At 43.0% G+C, this 23,068-nt stretch overlaps 1 pseudogene; it reads left to right on the top strand.

The window, feature by feature from the left end:
• Window positions 1-4,668: 4,668 nt before the first annotated feature.
• Window positions 4,669-13,816, top strand: LOC115187294 (extracellular calcium-sensing receptor-like; annotated as a pseudogene).
• Window positions 13,817-23,068: the final 9,252 nt, after the last annotated feature.

Below are 23,068 nucleotides of genomic sequence, written 5' to 3'. Positions count from 1 at the left end.
TTCCACTAGATGTCAGCGATCTTTATAAAGTTGTTTGAAGCGTCTATGATGAACAGAGAGCAAATAAGAATGCAGTGAAGTTGACGTCCCTGGGATGTCGTCACTTCCATTATTGCCTGCACCTGCGCAATCATGAGACACAAGACATTTTTCAAAAACGTTAATCTAGACATAGGAGAGGTCGGGTTGAAACATTACTGATGTTTCACGTTAAAAATGGCTCTAAAGATTGATGCTAAACAACGTTGACATGTTTGAACGAACGTAAATAGATTATTTTTGTAACTTTTTTAACTTTTCCACCGTGACTTCACATCCCCCCGCGCTACTTTTTAGTAGCCACCGAAGCGCTAACAACATGGAACAACTTGGAGTTATTTAGACATCAATTATGAACTTTGTCAAAAGAAACCACATTTGTTGTGGACCTGGGATTCCTGGAAGTGCCAATGGATGAAGATAATCAAAGGTAAGGGATTATTGACGATAGATTATTGATATTACATGGTTACAAGATGATGCTAACCTATATAGCCTAGCCTATTGTTCTTAGCACAGCACCCGGTTTATTGCAACTTGTGATTTCCCAGTAAAGTTATTTTGAAATCTGGCAATACAGTAGCATTTCCGAAATGTTAAACTATAATTATTTGAATGACAATATTATAATTTACCAATGTTTTTTGAATAGTAATTTTGAAAATTGTAACGTTGTTCACCGGAAGCATTTCAGAGAAGAAAGAAATCTGAATTTCACCGCTACTATAAAATGCTGTTTTTGGATATAAATATGAACTTGATGGAACAAAAAATGCATGTATTGTATAACATAATGTCCTAGGAGTGTCATCTGATGGAGATTGTCAAAGGGTGTGCATAATTTTAGCTGGTTTCTGCTTTTGGTGACACCTGACCTTGAATTGAAAATGGATGTTTGTACTTTTGTGGCTATGTACTGTCCTAACATAATCTAACTTTATGCTTTTGCCGTAAAGCCTCTTTGAAAATCGAACAATGTGGTTAGATTAAGGAGATGTTTATCTTTTAAATGGTGTAAAATAGTTGATTGTTTGAGAAATTGAAATTATTAGATTTTTGATGTTTTGAATTCCAGCCTTGCTAGCAATCCCGTCTCAGGGTTCATTGCTAACCCGTAGCCCCAACAGGTTATTTGATATTATGAGAATATACAACATGCTAACAGATAGCACTGAGAATTTAGAACATGCTTAATTGATATTATGATAATTTACAACATGCTTAACAGACAGCACTGAGAATGTAGAACATGCTTAATAGATATTATGAGCATTTACAACCTGCTTAATAAATAGCACTGAGAATTAGAACATGCTTAATATATAGCACTGATAATTTAGAGCATGCTTAATAAATAGCACTGAGAATTTAGAACATGCTTAATAGATAGCACTGAGAATTTAGAACATGCTTAATAGATAGCACTGATAATTTAAAACCTGCTTAATAGATAGCACTGATAGTTTAGTACATGTTTAATAAATAGCACTGATAATTTAGAACATGCTTAATAGATAGCACTGAGAATTTAGAACATGCTTAATAGATAGCACTGAGAATTAGAACATGTCCAATATGTAGCACGGAGAAGTTACAACATGCTTAATAGATAGCACTGAGAATTTAGAACATGCTTAATACATACAGTTGAAGACGGAGTTTACATCACCTTAGCCAAACACATTTAAACTCAGTTTTCATAATTCCTGACATTTAATCCTAGTAAATATTCCCTGTCTTAGGTCAGTTAGGATCACCACTTATTTTAGGAATCTGAAATGTCAGAATAATAGTAGAGAGAATGATTTATTTCAGCTTTTATTTCTTTCATCACATTCCCACATTCCCAGGTGGTCAGAAGTTTACATACACTCATTAGTATTTGGTAGCATTTCATTCAAATTGTTTAACTTGGGTCAAATGTTTCGGGTAGACTTCCACCCGCTTCCCACAATAAGGTTGGGTGAATTTTGGCCCATTCCTCCTGACAGAGGCTGGTGTAATTGATACAGTTTTGTAGTCCTCCTTGCTCGCACACACTTTTTCAGTTCTGCTCACAAATTTTCTATAGGCTTGAGGTCAGGGCTTTGTGATGGCAACTCCAATACCTTGACTTTGTTGTCCTTAAGCCATTTTGACACAACTTTGGAAGTATGCTTGGTGTCATTGGTTCATTTGGAAGACCCATTTGTGACCAGCTTTAACTTCCCTGACTGATTTCTTGAGATGTTGCTTTAATATATCCACCTAATTGTCCTTCCTCATGAAGCCATCTATTTTGTGAAGTGCACCAGTCCCTCCTGCAGCAAAGCACCCCCACAACATGATGCTGCCCCCCGTCCTTCACGGCTGGGATGGTGTTTCTTCGGCTTGCAAGCGTCCCCCTTTTTCCTCCAAACATAACGATGGTCATTATGGCCAACAGTTCTATTTTTGTTTTATCAGACCAGAGGGCATTTCTCCAAAAAGTATGATCTTTGTCTCCATGTGCAGTAGCAAAACCGTAGTCTGGCTTTTTTATGGCGGTTTTGGAGCAGTGGCTTCTTCCTTGCTGAGCGGCCTTTCAGAGTCCATATAAGACTCGTTTTAACTGTGGATATAGATACTTCTGTACCTGTTTCCTCTAGCGTCCTTTGCTGTTGCTCTGGGATTGATTTGCACTTTTCGCACCAAAGTACGTACATCTCTAGGAGACAGAATGCGTCTCCTTCCTGTGCGGCATGACGGCTGCATGGTCCCATGGTGTTATACTTGTGTACTATTATTGAACAGATGAACGGGGTACCTTCAGTCATTTGGAAATTGCTCCCAAGGATGAACCAGACTTGTGGAAGTCTTGGTTGATTTCTTTTGATTTTCCCCATGATGTCAAGCAAAGAGGCACTGAGTTGAAGGTAGGCCTTGAAATACATGCACAGGTACACCTCCAATTGACTCAAATGATGTCAATTAGCCTATCAGAAGCTTCTAAAGCCATGACATCATTTTCTGGAATGTTCCAAGCTGTTTAAAAAGGCACAGTCAACTTAGTGTATGTAAACTTCTGACCCACTGGAATTGTAATACAGTGTAATATAAGTGAAATAATCTGTCTGTAAACAATTGTTGGAAAAATGACTTGTGTCCTGCACAAAGTAAATGTCCTAACCAACTTGCCAAAACTATAGTTTGTTAACAAGACATTTGTGGAGGGGTTGAAAAACGGGTTTTAATGATCACAACCTAAGTGTATTTAAACTTCAGACTTCAACTGTAGCACTGATAATTTAGAACATGCTTAATATGTAGCACTGAGAATTTAGAACATGCTTATATGTAGCACTGAGAATTTAGAACATGCTTTATAGATAATGATATTAATGATAAATTTAGAACATGCATAAGGGTAGCACACATGAGATTTAACACTTCAATGATTGAAGACAGTACTTGTGACATAGGATGGCACAGCAAATATATTTCAAAACGTGAACACACCAAATGTGAGAGGAAAAACACACGCACAAACACACAAACACACATACACATTCTGTACACGCACACTAATAGCGACATCGTCAGCACAATTAAAGTGATTAACTTCATTGTCACAGCCACTCTTTAATTACATGCAATTATATTCCACAACAACCTGCTGTCAATGGTACAGCTCAGAAAACACAAAGCTTAAGGAAAAAAATCTCTCTCTCTTTCTTCTCTTTCTTCTCTCTCTCTCTCTCTTTATCTCTCTCTCTCTCTATTTTCCTCCCTCCCCTCCCTCCCTCTCTTTCTCTCTGTCTCTCTCTTTGTCTCTGTCTGTCTGTCTGTCTGTCTTTCTTTTATTTATTTCTTTCTTTAATTCTTTCTTTCTCTCTCTCTCTCTCTCTCTCTCTCTCTCCTCTCTCCTCTCTTCTCTGTCTCTTTTCTCTCTCTCGTTCTGTCTCTCTCTCACTTTTTCTCTCTCACTCTCTACCCATCTCGCCAATCCATTTAGCCACAATTAATAAGATAATTTATAGTTACAGTGTGATGTAATATCTGTCTGAATGGGTCCATCAGATGTTGTTGAAGAACAGAGACTGTATCTCCTGTACTACACATTACCTTCAATAACATCACCCTCACAGGCTTTCTCCAATACCCCCAATTACCTGCCTCCCCAAGTTATCCTCCAATAACAAGTCCCAATTAACCCCCCTCCTGCCCCTTCCTCCCTACAAAGCACCCCCTGGTGGCTGTGTGCTTGTTTTTTAGCCGGGGGCTCATTTCTCCCTATATCAGCAAGCTCCCTTCTCTCCTCCCCTTCCTCTCCCTCTTTCACTCTAACACTCTCGGCAGGAGATGCCAGACTGACAGACACTCATCATCTCTCTCTGTCTGTCTGTCTGTCTGTCTGTCTGTCTCACCAGGATAAGATTTACTGTTGCCAGGTAGAGCAAAGGTAGAATTTTTTTTTGTGTGTATATCACTGTTGGTTTCAAATGTCCTGGTTACAGGTGTCTGTGGTGTATGGTGTACATTTTCATTGATAGCACTTTTTGATCATGTCATTCTGTCTACAGAGTGTTCTGTCTGTTCTGTCTTGGTTTGGTCTCTCCTCCAACAGGTGACGGAACTCTCCCAGTCTTCGGCCTTGTCTCTCTCCAGGTGATGTGCCTGTGTGGCTGGCTGTGGCTGATCTACTGTCCTCCATGTCCCTGGGTGTGTCTGGGGTCTGGATGGAGGTGGAGAGGGGGCTTGTCGGCTGGTAGCTAAGCCGTCTCCGGCAGTGTTTATCGGGCAGGAGATGTGGTCATTGGGGGCCTGTTTCCCATCCCTGTGGAAGCCCCTCCACCAGAGCAGGAGTTCAGGAGCATTAAAGGAAATTCTAACCTGTACAATGTAGGCAGCTTGTGTGATAACAGCTTTTTGTCATTGTGTTTTCACTTGAAGGTAATGTGTATTCAGTTACCACCATCTCTCCATTTCTTCCTTTTCTTCCATCTGTCAGTTTCTACCAGCGTGCTTACCGCTGGCTCCAGACTATGATCTTTGCAGTGGAGGAGATTAACCGTGACCCAGCCCTCCTGCCTAACCTCACCCTGGGGTTCCTGGCTGCTGACACAAGTGCCTGTCAGAGGGCAACCACCCTGGGGGCAGCCCTAGCCATTGTAACTGGCCAGGAGGCCTCTGTGGTGGGCACAGAGTGTGGCACAACCCTGGATTCCCGTCATCAATCGGGGATGCCCGCTCCTCAGCTTCCATCGTGGTGGCACAGACCCTCGGGCCATTTGATTTACCCATGGTGAGGCAAGGGTTGGATAACAAGACTGGGTTGGGATGAGATGGTGCCTCTCTTACACATTACAATTCAATATTTATCTAGATTACACGCTCTTTCTAACATTTACTTACCATGTCTGTCTCTTTTTTAAATTCTAATTCTCTCTGACTCTCTCTCTCTCTCTCTCTCTCTTCTCTCTCCTCTCTCCTCTCTCTCTCTCCTCTCTCTCTCTCTCTCTCTCTCATCTCTCTCTCTCTCTCCTCTCTCTCCTCTCTCTCTCTCTTCTCTCCCGTGAGTTACTTTGCCTCTTGTGCATGTTTGAGTGATTACTGGAGGTATCCCTCGTTCTTCCGTACGGTACCCAGCGATGCCTTCCAGGCTCGAGCCATGGCCAGGCTGCTGCGTCAGATGGGCTGGGTGTGGGTGGGGTTGGTGTCAGGGGATGATGACTATGGCAAGTTTGGGGTTCAGCTGCTTCTCCAAGAGCTCCAGGGATCTGGGGGTGTGTCGCTTACTCTGAGGTCATCCCCAAGGTACGATCCACCCTGACGATCTGACAATGTACTCTCTCTTTTGCTCTATCTTTCTCTCTGTGTTTTACTCTGACTTCCTCTCTCTTCTAATCTAACAGAAACTCTCTCTCTGATTTTCTCTGACACCCTTCCCTTTCTCTCACTGATGGTCATCACCATAGGTAGCGTCTCAGAGACGTATCAGGTACATCGTGGACACCATCAGAGGATCTACTGCCAGAGTGGTGGTGACATTTGCTATCACAAAGGATGCACATGTGAGCAGCTACTGGTCAGAGTGTTGTTAATGATTTGTTACAAGGATGTAGCAGTGACCTTGTGTCTTACCATGTCTTGATGCCCTTTATAGACACATGCATTTCCAAATTGATAATCATGCTTTTCAGCTTGAGTATCTTGATCTTTTTAACAATTTCTTTCTCCAGGCACTGATGGAAGAGGTTGTCCGTCAGAACATTACAGATAAGCAGTGGATTGCCTCAGAGGCCTGGGTCACTGACTCTACTCTCTCCTCCCCTGAAAACCTGCCCTCTCTTGCCGGGACCATTGGATTTGCCCTGAAGAAAGCTGACATTCCCGGCTTGGGACCTTTCCTAACACGCCTCCATCCAGATGGGAACTACCAGAAGTCGACCCCTTCCTGAGGTTATTGTGGGAAGAGATGTTTGGGTGTTCTCTGGGGGTTGACTCAGCATGACCCAGGTCGTCCAGGGCGACAGTGTACTGGGTCAGAGGTCATAGGGAGGTTAGAGTTTACACCTAAATCTCAGTTCTTTGTCCTGATTCCCAATTTTTATCTCAGTAAAATTAAGTGTCATCCTAGGTGAGGGGGAGAGCCAGTATGCTGACGTGTCTCAGCTGAGAGCCAGCTATAATGTGTACAAGGCTGTGTACGCCATCGCCTACGCCATACAGGATATGGTGGCCTGTCGACCAGGGGACGGAGTCTTTAATGGTGGACAGTGCCCTGATATCAGGAAGCTTCAGCCCAGCCAGGTGAGAACAACATGTTGATCTGTTAACAAGTTAACAACACTAATGTTTCCAGTCAGGATACAGTGAAAACACTTTGTAAGGTTTGAGTTCTAAAGAACCAACCCACAACTGGTTCTAACTCTTAATCCTGTTCCAATGCCCTTTTCTCTTTGAGATTGTTCATTATCTGAGGGGAGTGAACTTCAGTACTCCTGTAGGGGAATCTTTCCATTTCGACAGTGAATGGTGATCCGCCTGCCTCTTATGACATCATCAACTGGCATGTGACCCCCGAGGGGGACGGCAGAGTTTTGTCCAGGTCGGGACATTTTCTGTCCTCTGAGGGATCAGGCGCCAGTTCACATCGACATGGATAAAGTGGTGTGGGGTGGGGGCAGCGGAGAGGAGTGAGAACTGTTCAGTTTGGAGTGTGTGTAATGATGATGTTAATAGCAATGATGATGATGAATTTGTCCTCTCCCCCCTCTGGTAGGTCCCTGTGTCTGTATGCAGTGCTGACTGTCCCCCTGGTACCAGGCATGCAGTACAGAAGGGGAGGCCTGGTTGCTGCTTTGAACTGTCTGTCCTGTGCTGAGGGAGAGATCAGTAACACAACAGGTAGTCTATCTAGGTTTCTGATTCCAATTCATATTTTTCCTCAGTCCTGACTGGTCCTGATTTGGACACCTCATTCTTCTTCCTTCTCTCTCAGGGTCAGGTGAGTGTATTAGGTGTCCAGAGCGGTTCTGGTCCAACCCTGGATCGTACGGCCTGCATCCCCCAGCTGGTGGACTTCCTCTCCTACAGCGACACAATGGGTGTCATCCTGTCTGTCATCTCAGTTTCTGGGGCAAACACTCACAGCCGGTGCCTTGGCCACCTTCCTCTACCATCGTCCACACGGCCCTGGTGAGTTAAATCCAATGATGATATATAGAGGTACTGGACAGAGATGAGATTGTGTCATATAAGGATGTGATTCTGACATCCGTCAGTCTATTTATCTTTCTCTGTCTCGTTCCAGGTGAAAGCCAACAACTCTGAACTCAGCTTCCTGCTACTGCTGTCGCTTAAGCTCTGCTTCCTGTGTGCGCTGGTTTCATTGGCCAGCCTAAGCCATGGACGTGCATGCTGAGACACACCCTGTTTGGTATAAGCTTTGTGTTCTGCATCTCCTGTCTGCTCAGCAGGACTGTGGTGGTGCTGGTGGCCTTCAGGGCCACTCTGCCTGGAGAGAACCTGATGAGATACTTCAGCCCCACCCAGCAGAGGATGGGTATCTCACTCTGCACACTCATCCAGGTGAAACATCTAGTTTTTACTATATTCTATGGGATTTTAAAATGCCCAGTGCATTCAAAAACTTGATTTTCCTTTGTTTATATATTCTTCCACACTATGAGTTTGGAATAATACTGTGAAATTGTGTGAATGATGATAATGCCCTTTTAGTGTAAGCGTTGGTGGAAAAAGTACTCACTAGTCATACTTGAGTAAAAGTAAGATACCTTAATAGAAAATGACTCAAGTAAAAGCGAAAGTCACCTAGTAAAATACCATTTGAGTGAAAGTCTAAAAGTATTGGTTTTAAATGTACTTAAGTATCAAAAAGTAACTGGAATTGATGAAATGTACTTAAGTGTCAAAAGTAAAAATAAAAGTAAAAATCATTTTAATTTCCTTATTTTAAGCAAACCAGACGGCACAATTAAAAAATATATATATTCACGGTTGCCAGTGGCACACTCCAACACTCAGACACAATTTACAAACTAAGCATTTGTGTTTTGTGAGTCCACCAGATCAGAGGCAGTAGGGATGGCCAGGGATGTTCTCTGTTTAGTGAGTCCTCCAGATCAGAGGCAGTAGGGATGGCCAGGGATGTTCTCTGTTTAGTGAGTCCTCCAGATCAGAGGCAGTAGGGATGACCAGGGATGTTCTCTTGATAAGTGTGTCAATTTGACAATTTCCCTCTCAAATGTATGAGTACTTTTGGGTGTCAGGGAAAATGTATGGAGTAAAAAGTACATTATTTTCTTTAGGAATAAAGTGAATTAAATATGAATAGTACAGATACTCCAAAAAACTACTTGAGTAGTACTTTAAAGTATTTTAACTTAAGTACTTTACACCACTGAGTGTAAGTGATTCCCTGTAGCTCAGTTGGTAGAGCATGGTGTTTGCAACGCCAGGGTGGTGGGTTCGATTCCCACGGGGGGCCAGCACTGAAAAAAAATGTATGGAAATGTATGCATTCACTACTGTAAGTCGTTCTGGATAAGAGCATCTACGTAATGTAAATGTAAGTGATGTTTGAAAAGAAGGCTGAAATTCCAGTCTGTTTTGGTAGGATGGAGTTTTGGACTGCCTGGTGACATCACCAGATGGTAAATTAGTTCTCATTGAAAGGGAAAGAGGGATACCTAGTCAGTTGTACAAAGAAATGCCTTCAACTGAAATGTGTCTTCTGCATTTAACCCAACCCCTCTGAATCAGAGAGGGGCGGGGCACTACCATAATCGACATCCACGTCTTCGGTGCCCGGGAACTGACAGTGGTTTAACTACTTCGCAGATATGAAACAAACAGACAATCATAATATCAGTCACAACTGTCAAATTCCCAGTTTATGCTTCAAAACCATCTTAGGTTCTATTTTACAAAAAAAGTCCATTACATAATGTAAGGCATTGGTGGGGCAGAATAGACGGATGCAGTTCAATGTATGATTCATTTAATTCAACAATACATTTCGTGGTAGTCCAAAAATATTGCTATCAGCTTGTAAATCGCAGCTGGCCTGGTAACATTGTTTGCTGCCTCTCCACCCATTCGGGATGCACTGTTTCTGTTTCAAATGACTCAATATTTTTTACAAAAACGGAGGACTGTAACTAAGGCTGGGAATATCAATACAATCAAACTAGCAATGATCACAAGTCAGTCATAACGTGGCTAATAGACTAGCGTACGTATCAAACACAATACCTGCTGAACGAATAGGACACACAAGCGAGTCATCTACTTTCTGAAGTTACAGCCTGATTCGCTCCAATCGGTGAATTCAACTTCAATTTGGCTGCTTTTGTTTGTCAGGTTTACTGCGCGCAGTGGAGGGAAAGTGTACAGACACATTCTACAGTCCTAGCTAGGCTACTAGAATGGTGCAAGTCTGGCTTCTGTTTTTAAAGCTTGGCAATAACCAAAAACAACCTGCAACAAAACAACATGCAAAGGAGAAACATGTAGGCCTTTTACAGAAACATTGAGCAGTAGCCTCAGTGGGCTACTCAACTACAATACATTTTGAGAGGCACCATACAGCGATGCTGCCTGCGACCGCACTGGTGATCCATGCTGTGTAAAATAAACATGTTTTAAGTTTAAAAGTTACAACAAACCTATAGCTATGTTTTTGTTATTTGGAGTGATTAAATACTTTTTGATTATGCACATCTACATATTATGCACATCTGCAAGCATAGCAGCGAAGGCTGGACAAATATTTTTTTTCTTCTGTTCTTTTGTTTTAACAGTTTAAAATAATATATACAGCATCCTATGTACACTGAACAAAAATATAAACGCAACATGCAACATTTTAAAGATTGTACTGAGTTACAGTTAATATAAGGAATCAGTCAATTTAAATAAATTCATCAGGCCCTAATTAATGGATTTCACCTGACTAGGATTTTTTTTTTTTAAAGGTAGGGGGCATGGATCAGAAAACCAGTCAGTATCTGGTGTGACCACCATTTGCCTCATGAAGCGCGACACATCTCCTTCACATAGAGTTGATCAGGCTGTTGATTGTATCCTGTGGAATGTTGTCCCACTCCTCTTCAATGGCTGTGGGAAGTTGCTGGATTTTGGCAAGAACTGGATCTTGCTGCCATACACGTCAATCCAGAGCTTCCCAAACATGCTCAACGTTTGCAGGCCATGGAATAACCGGGACATTTTCAGCTTCCAGGAATTGGGTATATTCCTTGCGACATGGGGCCGTACATTATCATGCTGAAACATGAGGTAATGGTGGCGGATGAATGGCACGACAATGGGCCTCAGCATCTCATCACACAAATTGCCATTGATAATATGCAATTGTGTTCATTGTCCGTAGCTTATGCCTGCCCATACCATAACCCCACCGCCACCATGGGGCACTCTGTTCACAATGTTGACATCAGCAAACCACTCGCCCACACGACACCATTTGCCCGGTACAGTTGAAACCGGGATTCATCCGTGATGATCACACTTCTCCAGTGTGCCAGTGGCCATCGAATGTGAGCATTTGCCCATTGAAGTTGGTTACGATGCTGAGCTGCAGTCAGGTCAAGACCCTTGGGAGGACGACGAGCACGCGGATGAGCTTCCTTGAGACAGTTTCTGACATTTTGTGCAAAAACTATTCAGATGTGCAAACCAACAGTTTCATCAGCTGTCTGGTTGGCTGGTCTCAGATGATCCCGCAGGTGAAAAGCTGGATGTGGAGGTCCTGGGCTGGCATGGTTACACGTGGTCTGTGGTTCTGAGGTCAGTGGAAGTACTGCCAAATTCTCTAAAACAACGGCTTATGGTAGAGAAATGAACATTCAATTCTCTGGCAACCGCTCTGGTGTCTATTAATTGTCGAAACGCATGGCCGCTTTCCTACTCTATTTAGCTATAGAATTTTCACAAATGCCTTACTTTACATCTTTCCCAAACATTCTATGAATTTATGAAAACATGAAAATGACCATATCTAAGTGCTTACATGTCAGAAAATGTATAAAAAAAGGTGCCATATTCTTCCTGGGGCTGTATGCGAACAGATTTTAATAAGATTTAATGTTGCTAAAACGTTGTCAGTTCCAATTTAAACTGACACTCAAATAAGTACCCCCGGCCATACCAAGGATCATTTAACTATTTTAGGACTTTGAACTTTAGGTATTGAAAAAAAAAGATTAATAAATGGAAAAAAAGGAAGTTTGTTTTAAGGTGTCTGTCCTATATCTGAGAGATATAAGACACATCAGGAAATTATACATATTTGTTTTTACCCCATATAAAACATGTTTGAGGCACTAAACTACTTCCATATATACTTCCATACATTTTTTAGACTCATACTGGGCTACCTTCAGACGAGTCTTGTGAGGCTTGTAGGAGTCCTAGAGCAAAACAACCAACATAATACTGTAAGTGTTTGGTTATATAAGTATGTAGCCCACACTGTTCGGATGCTACATGCAGAAAGAATTTGGCAACTACAGACAGAAGTTGGCAGATCGGTGGTACAGGCTTCAGAAGAGGCCCGTGATGCTACAGACATTTTTGTCATTATCAGGGTGTCTCACGGTCTGGCAATCACCACTGTAGCTCGGCCACCTTCCACTGCAGATGCGGACAGCCGCCATTGGGCGGATGCTGTGGATTGTGATTCAGCCTATGAAATAAAACAGCTAGCTTAAACAGATGGATTTTGATGGGGATTTTTTACATTTCCACTGGGGGAGAGGATGTCAACTTTGGCAAGACCATAAAGATAGAGAGTTCCAAATCTCTCTGCCAATAACAACTCGTTTTCAGTTTTCCCCTCCCCACTCAGACCACTCCCAGATAGTCCTAGCTAAATCTTGTATGATAAATTGCTCATTGCTAAGAAGCTATTTAAAACCAAAAATTACCCTTTAATTGAAAACAATCACACCTAATTGTTACCCAGAAAGGATTTGAGATTTTTTTTTTAAACAGCTTCATTGGACCTTTAATTATTTCCTTCAGTTGCTAGGTTTCCATCCAATTGGCGACAGATTTCATGCGAATATTCAAAGATCTGCATAAAGAAAATATGCCCATTTTCCCACCAGTGGGCGTTCAACAAACAGACTTGTCAAGGATAAAAAAATTAGTGGGAGATGATGTAGTGCACAACACATGTACTTTTTTTGTTTACATTTTATGTAGCGAATGAAAGTTTAATGTCCAATGTGTTTCCATGATTTTTCAACTCTACTGATTGTTTTATCCAAAACTGTTGAGTTAAATAGCAGTGTGCACCACTCTGGTCTTGGTACGTGAGCCCTAGCCAACAGCTCCCAGATACAGTGCCGGTAGGCTGTGTGTGTAAGGTGGTCTACATGATGAGATTATTATGGAAATAATATTTTTATTTGGTAAATGTCAGTCAAGCATTGATCATCATATCACCAGAATAAGACCGTCAACATTTATTGGAAAGTAGCATCAAGCTCATACCGTGCACTTTCACCACCCTGTGAAGTTCATCAGAACTTATTTCATCTGTATCCTAATAAACTGTATGGAGGACCACACTCATTGAGTGACTCCAAGATTACTTTGATAATGACAGTATTAGATACATTTTTGCGCATCAAGGTGCTTCCTCCACCATTCATTTCTCAGCACAAAATATCCAACCATGTCAAATTAACAAAATATCTGTCGGGATTTATAACATGTACTGAAACTTCCTGTTTCCATCACAGCTGTCGTGATTTTTTTTTACACACGGTATAACTTTACTCAAATAAAAATTGTGGATGGAAACGTCATTACTGACCATATTATTTGTTATTATGGTAAACTATAAACTTGCGTTTTCCTTCCACCTCCGTTCCCTTCCACAGGTGCTGATCTGTGTACTGGGCTGGCCCTAGCTCCACCCCAACGGCTGAGAGGGGAGGCAGAGAGGGTCGTGGGCCGAGGGTGGTCCTGGAGTGTGAGGTGGGCTCTGTGGTTGGTTTCTCTCTGGTGCTGGGCTACATCGGCCTTCTGGCATCCTCTGTCTCCTCTTAGCCTTCCTGGCCAGGAAACTCCCAGACAACTCAACGAGGCCAAGCTCATCACCTTCAGCATGCTGATCTTCTGTGCCGTGTGGATCTCCTTCATCCCTGCCTATGTCAGCTCTCCTGGGAAGTACACAGTAGCTGTAGAGATCTTTGCCAATCCTGGCATCCAGCTTGGGCTGCTGTTCTGTCTGTTTGCTCCAAAGGTTACATCATCCTTCTGAGACAGAGAGAAACACCAAGAACACATGATGTCCAAATAGAAACCACCAAGAACACATGATGTCCAATTAGAAACCACCAAGAAACACATGATGTCCAATTAGAAACCACCAAGAAAAACATCATGTCCAATTAGAAACCACCAAGAAATACATGATGTCCAATTAGAACCACCAAGAAACACATGATGTCCATTAGAAAACCACCAAGAACACATGATGTCCAATTAGAAACCACCCAGAAACACATGATGTCAATTAGAAACCACCAAGAAAAACACACTGTCCAAATAGAAACCACCAAGAAACCGATCTCTATTGACCACAGAAGAGTGCTGTTGTCCCTCCTCAGAGTCAGTTATCTACACAGGAGAGTGCTGTTGTCCCTCCTCAGAGTCAGTAATCTACCACAGGAGAGTGCTGTTGTCCCTCCTCAGAATCAGTTATCTACCACAGGAGAGTGCTGTGTCCTCCTCAGAGTCAGTTATCTACCACAGGAGAGTGCTGTTGTCCCTCCTCAGAGTCAGTTATCTACCACAGGAGAGTGCTGTTGTCCCTCCTCAGAATCAGTTATCTACCACAGGAGAGTGCTGTTGTCCCTCCGCAGAGTCAGTTATCTACCACAGGAGAGTGCTGTTGTCCCTCCTCAGAGTCAGTTATCTACCACAGGAGAGTGCTGTTGTCCCTCCTCAGAGTCAGTTATCTACCACAGGAGAGTGCTGTTGTCCCTCCTCAGAGTCAGTTATCTCTACCACAGGAGAGTGCTGTTGTCCCTCCTCAGAGTCAGTTATTGTAATGAAAGATCCTTCATCTTTACATTGATGCTCATTCAGCTTTTCCTCTTACACGTCTCTCAGAACTTTCTAGTGTTTGACAGCTTTCCTAATAAAACATGTTGTGGACTGCAGGTCTTTCACTGCTCAGTCAGAAATCATCTTCTGGCTGCCTCCTAGACCCTGGCTGCACAGCCTGTAGCCCTTCAGGATAACACAGGTCAGACTGATGGGAGGGGCCAGAGTTAATGAAAGGGGCCATGGTGATGAGAGGGGGCCAGAGTGATGAGAGGGACCGGAGTGATGAGAGGGGCCAGAGTGATGAGAGGGACCGGAGGATGAGAGGGGCCAGAGTGATGAGAGGGACCGGAGTGATGAGAGGGACCAAAGTAATGAGAGGGACCAGAGTGATGAGAGGGGCCATAGTGATGAGAGGGGCCATGGTGATGAGAGGGGCCATAGTGTCAGTGCGCTCTGCTGTGGCTGTCATTCGATCATTACACTTTCCTCTTCTGGAGCTCCCTCCAGCTATGGAAGGATTTGGGGCCCCGCAGAGAGAGGGGGGGCTCCAGTTATGGAAGGATATGGGGCCTCGCAGAAAGAAAGGGGGGCCTCAAGTTATGGAAGGATATGGGCCCCCGCAGAGGGGGGGGGGCTACCGTTATGGAAGGATATGGAGCCCTGCAGAAAGAGAGGGGGGCCTCCAGTTATGGAAGGATATGGGGGCCCCGCAGAGAGGGGGAGTGACTTATTTTATTGAAGGAAATGGGGCCTGCCATGCCAAATAATGTCCCCCAGCCAAAAAGTGTTCCCCCTCCCCGTGTCACCAATGGGATTCGATAAACTGTTAGAGTCCGTTGCTATATCAAAGGTGTGATGACCTAATGATTAACATTTTGGAGGTCATTTTTACAGCCTAAATTACATTATTTTCACCCCCACTATGCAAACAAGGCTGATATCCGTGACAATTTGGCTGTTTAATGAGTTTTGTTTTGCTAATAAAATGAAAACATTACTTTAAACTACTTTTGTGTGCCTTGTTAACATTACAACAACATGCAATCCATGTCTTAAACGTTGCTACGTTTCAGAAATGGCAAAGAAAACATGTAATCTGCATGACACATTAAAGTTACTTACCTTACAGGTCACAATGTCAGCTAATTTCCACTCCTTCATATGGAAATCCATTTGATTCATACACTGGCTTGTCTGGCTGTCATGTTTATATTTAATTTACACTGAAATATTATCATTTCAGTAGTCCTCTATTATGATTCATTTTTTTCTATTTTGCATAGCTCATTAGTACACCCTTGTGGTTGAATATGTATCTATCGTCGGTCCTAGGATACAACAATGAACAATGTGGAACTAATAAATAGCCTCAAAGGATACCTAGAACTTACAATAATGAACACTTGTGAAACAGCTGTGAAAACCAACCTGCCATATTTAAGATTTCAATACATAAACTTTTGTCACGTTTGTATAAGGATCGGGAGACAGGTGTAGTAATGGGTAATAGCGTTTTTTTATTGACCCAAATTACAGCGTGACATGTAAAGGCACAGGGACAAAGACCAAATAAACATGGATACAAAACACAGGGTTGAAACCCAAACAAAAGAGCAAGGAGTACCTCAAACAAAATACCCGGGACGAGACCCGTAATACATACACGGGACGAGACCCGAAAACACAAGCGGACAATGACACACTACAGGACGAGACCCGTAATCATATATGCACCATCCAACGGCACGAAAGCCAAAACAACACAGCACAGGTACTCACAGGCACAGCGGACATTGGAACAATAATCGACAGCCCAAGGGGAAACATTTATACAAATACAGTCAAGGGGGAATGGGAACAAGGTGTGCGTAATGATCCAGTTCAGTTCCTAGAAGGCCGGTGACGTAGACCTTTGAAACTGGTGCACGGAAAGAGCAACAGTACCGGAGGGATCCGTGACAACTTAGAAATTTTTTTTGGTACAGGTGTATCATTCATTTATTTTTTGTACACTCACATGGCAATCATAGACTAAAATACCTTATTCTGGTGTCTGGAATATAGAGGAGGTGGTTGCTGTGTGGGTGGGAGGTTCTGTTTGTCACTTTGTTCTCAACAGGCAGCCAGTCTCTGAAAGGGGACTTGAAGACGGAGACTACAAAGTCCAGCCACTGCTGCTCTCTTTGTTCTGGGTTTTTTCAGTGCTAGTGTTTTTAGTTAATCTGTGTATCTCACATATTATGTGCCAAGTATGATAGAGCAAGAAAACTTTCTTAGCAGATAATGACAACATGACAACGGGATACCTCCCAGTGGGCTCGGACAGTCGGTGGTCCTAAAGTCATTTGGAGGTAAATTGAAGAGGTACATTTTTGTGAGCTCAGCATAACAACCATTTCTTACTTTCTCAATGTCAACCAAAGCTTAACACACTTTGTCTATTGGGCTTCACTGAAGTGTAGGGCATCAGGGCTTTCAGTGGTCGACCGTCCAACTGCTCCAACTGTAGAAGATTGTTAGCTTCTCCAGTTGACCCTAACACGGAACCCAACCGGCTGCGCGCGTGCGCCATCGTGCGCTTTCGTGCGCTATCATGCATACATTTATTTTGTCCCCCTACACCAAACGCAATCACGACACGCAGGTTTAAATATCAAAACAAACTCTGAACCAATGACATTAATTTGGGGACAGGTCGAAAAGCATTAAATATGTATGGCAATTTAGCTAGTTAGCTTGCACTTGCTAGCTAATTTGTCCTATTTAGCTAGCTTGCTGTTGCTAGCTAATTTGTCCTGGGATATAAACATTGACTTGTTATTTTACCTGAAATGCACAAGGTCCTCTACTCCGACAATTAATCCACACATAAAACGGTCAACCGAATCATTTCTAATCATCTCTCCTCCTTCCTGGCTTTTTCAACTTTGAATTTATATGGTGATTGACATCTACACTTTCATAGTATTACCACGACTACTGGCAAAACAGTTCCTCTTACGATCACCCACCTGGGTATAACCAATGAGGAGATGGCATGTGGGTACCTGCTTCTATAAACCAATGAGGAGATGGGAGAGGCAGGTCTTGCAGCGCGATCTGCGTCAGAAATAGTGTGGGTGCAATATTTGAATAACATATATTCCTACATTTATTTTGGCAACGTTCGCACACGCGACGCAAGCGGTGTAGTCAGGGTATAAGAAGACCCTAGGAAGACAAAGAGAATCTAAAACTAGCTTCCGGTTATCTTGTGTGCAAATGCAATAGTTATTATCTGCGATTTTTATATTCACCTTAACAGGTGACCACAGCTAGCAGTGAAAGAGCTGCGAGGTTACCCAGGTCTTGCCTTCCTTTCGTCCTTCTTCTAAAACCAAGTAATTCGACCGGATGTCGAAACACTTGGTCCCCTTCTTGAATCTCCTTCTGTAACTCTCCTTCAATTTCTCCTGCGCCCTGTCCAGGTTCAGTCTCACCTTGATTTGATGACAGTCAGAAATGCAATTATATTTCATCTTACAAATATATTTCTTACATATCTCTGGAGGGCCAGAAAATAAATTAACAGCGTACAATAATGTTCACCTGGTCAAAAACCACATCCTTCTCAGTCCGTGCCTGAAGGTGGTCCTCGAAGGCGTTTTGATCTGGATCAACAACTTCCACCACATTGGGTGTGGTTTCAGTGATCTGAAAGTACATTATACAAAAATAGCAATAGACAAACAACAACACTAAGTCAATCACACATTTGAAATACTACAGTAAACGCAATAATTGTATTGTTTACCTCAGTCAACAGCTGCGGCTCCCGTCCGTACTCGATAGAGGCCTGGATGCTGCTGTTGTGTGCAAAGAGAATTACCTTCAGGTTGTTCTCCCACCGTTCCTGATACCCGTCAGTGGACTTGCCCATACAGTCTTGGGGGTCTGGAGAGGGGGTAGGAAAGCCATATCTATTGAAAATGTAAGATATTGAATATGTCTGATTATGTACCATGGAAAAACAAAAAACTATTGTAAAAAATAATAAAACAAAGCATAGGTGACAGAATATAACCTGTAACATCTGTACCTTGTTCCAGCGTTCATGACTTCGGTTACCGTGGTGTTGAAGATGTCCATCACTGCCCTGGAGGTGGCTTCGCCAGTCTCGTCCCTTGATGGTGATCATACAAAACAAAAATCTATTTTTGGTTCCAAGCAACCTTTTTAACAGGTTACAGAAGGGAATTTAGAGTTAAGCACGTACTCTTCCTTTACTGACCTTAATGGGTATTGCCTCCACCCACTTGGTAAAGTGATTGGTCTCCGGTAGACACCAGCTGTTGCCATTCCTGGATTTCATGAAGGGTCCAATGAGGTCCACCCCTAACATTTAAAGAGAGAGTTACTTTATTTTTTACCTATATCTCTGTTATACAGTATGCAAATGTTCCTATTTGTATGGATACTGACCCACAAACACATTCTACTGTAGTGTCCCCTATAGAGGAGGTCTGTACTGTAGTGTTCTTAAACAGATGGAGGAGGTCTGTTCTGTATTGTCCTTATAGCAGATGTCTGTAATGTAATGTCCCTATAGAGGAGGTCTGTTCTGTATTGTCCTTATAGCAGATGTCTGTAATGTAATGTCCCTATAGAGGAGGTCTGTTCTGTATTGTCCTTATAGCAGATGTCTGTAATGTAATGTCCCTATAGAGGAGGTCTGTACTGTAGTGTCCTTACAGAGGAGGTCTGTACAGTAGTGTAGTGTCCTTACAGAGGAGGTCTGAAATGTAGTGTCTTACACAGGAGGTCTGTGATGTAGTGTCCGATGGAATAGGTCTTTACTGGAGTGTCCTTGTAGAGGAGGTCTGTACTGTAGTGTCCTTGTAGACGAGGTCTGTAATGTACTGTCCCTATAGAGGAGGTCTGTACTGTAGCGTCCCTATAGAGGAGGTCTGTACTGTAGTGTCCTTGTAGAGGAGGTCTGTAATGTAGTGTCCCTATAGAGGAGGTCTGTACTGTAGTGTCTTATAGAGGAGGTCTGTAATGTAGTGTCCCTATGGAGGAGGTCTGTACTGTATGGTCCATGTAGAGAAGATCTGTTCTGTAGTGTCCTTGCAGAGGAGGTTCTGTACTGTAGTGTCCTTGTAGAGCAGGTCTGTATTAGTGGTCTATAGAGGAAGTCTGTAATGTCCTGTCCTTATAGAGGAGGTCTGTAATATAGTGTCTTATAGAGGAGGTCTGTAATGTAGCGTCCCTGTGGAGGAGGTCTGTGCAGTACTGTAGTTTCCTTGTAGAGGTCTGTACTGTAGTGTCCTTGAGGAGGAGGTCTGTACAGTACTGCAGTGTCCTTGTAGAGGAGGTCTGTACTGTAGTGTCCTTATAGAGGAGGTCTGTACTGTGGTGTCCTAATAGTGGAGGTCTGTACTTGTTTTGTCCTTGTCGAGGAGGTATGTACAGTAGTGTCCTTATAGAGGAGGTCTGTAATTCAGTGTCCTTGTAGAGGAGGTCTGTACTGTAGTGTCCTTGTAGAGCAGGTCAGTACTGTAGTTACCTTGTAGAGCAGGTCAGTACTGTTGTGTCCTTGTAGAGAAGGTCTGTACTGGAGTGTCCTTGTACAGGAGGTCTGTACTGGAGTGTCCTTATCGAGGAGGTCTGTAATGTAGTGTCCTTGCAGAGGAGGTCTGTTCTGTATTATATTTATAGCAGACGTCTGTAATGTTTTGTCCATATAGAGGAGGTCTGTACTGCAGTGTCCTTGTAGAGGAGGTCTGTACTCTAGTGTTGTTGTAGATGAGGTTTGTACTGTAGTGTCATTGTAGAGGAGGTCTGTACTGTACTGTACTGTTGTGTCCCTAAAGAGGAGGTATGTACTGTTGTGTCCTTGTAGAGGAAGTCAATACTGTGCTGTAGTGTCCTTGTAGAAGAGATCAATACTGTACTGTAGTGTCCTTTAAGAGGAGGGCCTGTTCTCTTGTGTCATTGTAGAGGTGGTTTGTACTGCTGTGTCATCGTAGAGGAAGTCTTTACTGTAGTGTCCCTAAATAGGAGGTCTCTACTGTAGTGTCCTTGTACAGGAGGTCTGCACTGTAGTGTCCTTGCGGAGTAGGTCTGTACTGTATGGCCCTTGTACAGGAGGTCTGTACTGTAGTGTCTTTGTAGAGCAGGTCTGTACTGTAGTGTCCTTATAGAGGAGTTCTGTAATTTAGTGTCCCTGTATTACCAGCCAGGCCTTTAATACAGTAAACATTCTGAGTGGTCTTCCAGCCAAGCCTGTAATACAGTATACATTCTGAGGGGTGTACCAGCCAGGCCTGTAATACAGTAAACATTCTGAGGTCTGTACTGTAGTGTAATTCAACGGCTCATAAATTCAACAGCTCAGACACGAAACGTATGTGGCAGGGTCTACAAGAAATCACGGACACCGACGTCAGACTTCCAGACCAACTAAACACCTTCTTTGCCCGCTTTGAGGATAATACAGTGCCACTGTTGCGGCCCACTAACAACGACTGCGCCCCCCCACCTTCTCCTTGGACGACATGAGTAAAATATTTAAACGTGTTAACCCTCGCAAGGCTGCTGGCCCAGACGGCATCCCTAGCCGCATCCTCAGTGCATGCGCAGACCAGCTGGCTGGTTTACGGACATATTCAATCTCTCCCTTTCCCAGTCTGCTGTCCCTACATGCTTCAAGATGGCCACCATTGTTCCTGTACCCAAGAAGGCAAAGATAACTGAACTAAATGACTTCCGCCCAGTAGCACTCACTTTGTTATCACGAAGTGCATTGAGAGACTAGTCAAGGATCATATCACCTCCACCTTATCAGCCACCCTAGACCCACTTCAGTTTGCGTATCGCCCCAACAGGTCCACAGACCGATGCAATCGCCATCACACTGCACGCTGCCCTATCCCATCTGGACAAGAGGAATACCTATGTAATAATGCTGTTCATTGACTACAGCTCAGCTTTAAACACCATAGTACCCTACAAGATCATCATCAGGCTGGAAGCCCTGGGTCTCTACCCACCCTGTGCAACTGGGTCCTGGACTTTCTGATGTCAACAAAACAAAGGAGATGATCGTGGACTTCAGGAAACAGCAGAGGGAGCACCCCCCTATCCACATCGAAGGGACAGCAGTGGAGAAGGTGGAAAGTTTTTAGTTCCTCGGCGTACACATCACAGGACAAACTGAAATGGTCCACCCACACAGACAGTGTGGTGAAGAAGGCTCAACAGCGCCTCTTAACCTCTCTGGGAACCTGGTCAACAGCCAGTGGAATCGCGTCGCGTTGAAATACAAATACCTCATAAATGCTATAACTTCAATTTCTCAAACATATGACTATTTTACACCATTTTATAGATACACCTCTCCTGAATCGAACCACGTTGTCCGATTTCAAAAGGCTTTACAGCAAAAGCAAAACAGATTATTAAGAGAGTACCCTGCCAAAGAAAATCACACTGCCATTTTCAAAGCAACTAGCATGCATCACAAATACCCAAAACACAGCTAAATGCAGCACTAACCTTTGACAATCTTCATCAGATGACACTCCTAGGACATCATGTTACACAATACATGCATTTTTTGTTCGATAAAGTCCATATTTATATATAAAACAGCATTTTACATCGGCGCGTGACGTTCAGAAAATATTTTCCCTCAAATGGCTTCCGGTGATAAGCGCTACAATTTACAAAATTACTATTCGAAAACATTGGTAAAATGTAATATTGTCATTCAAAGAATTATAGATTAACATCTCGTGAATGCAAACGCATTGCCAGATTTAAAAAATAACTTTACTGGGAAATCACACTTTGCAATAAACGACATGGTATGTTCAGAAAAATAGGCTAGGCGATACATGTTAGAGCCATCTTGGAACCATCTAAAATCAAAAATACTATCGTAAATATTCCCTTACCTTTGATTATCTTCATCAGAAGGCACTTCCAGGTATCCCAGGTCCACAACAAATGTAGATTTGTTCGAAAAAGTTAATAATTTATGTCCCAATAGCTCCTTCTTGTTAGCACGTTCCGAAGGCTACTCATAATGTACTGTAGCGCGTGGGACTTTTCGCCACGAAGAGCAAAAAATATATATTTACGTTCGTTCAAAACATGTCAAACGTTGTATAACATAAATCTTTGGGCCTTTTTCAACCAGAGCTTCAATAATATTCAAGGCGGACGATTGCATTGTCTTACTAAACGTTTCGGAACAAAAGGGTTCCCATGGGCGCCCGCGTCATAGTAGTAATGACCAACTTCCCAAGCCTGTCTTTCGGTCAGTTTCTACCATAGAAGACTCAAACCCCTTTGTAAAGACTGTTGACATCTAGTGGAAGCCTTAGGAAGTGCTAAATGAATCCTAACTCACGGTGTGTTTCATAGGCAAAGTGTTGAAGGTGATTCCACAAATCAGGATTTCCACTTCCTGCATGGA

The sequence above is a fragment of the Salmo trutta genome, unplaced genomic scaffold (assembly GCF_901001165.1).
Source record: "Salmo trutta unplaced genomic scaffold, fSalTru1.1, whole genome shotgun sequence".
NCBI classification, from domain to species: Eukaryota; Metazoa; Chordata; class Actinopteri; order Salmoniformes; family Salmonidae; genus Salmo; species Salmo trutta.
The sequence above is the reverse complement of the archived record's forward strand: the minus strand, read 5'-3'. Positions and strand labels throughout refer to the sequence as shown.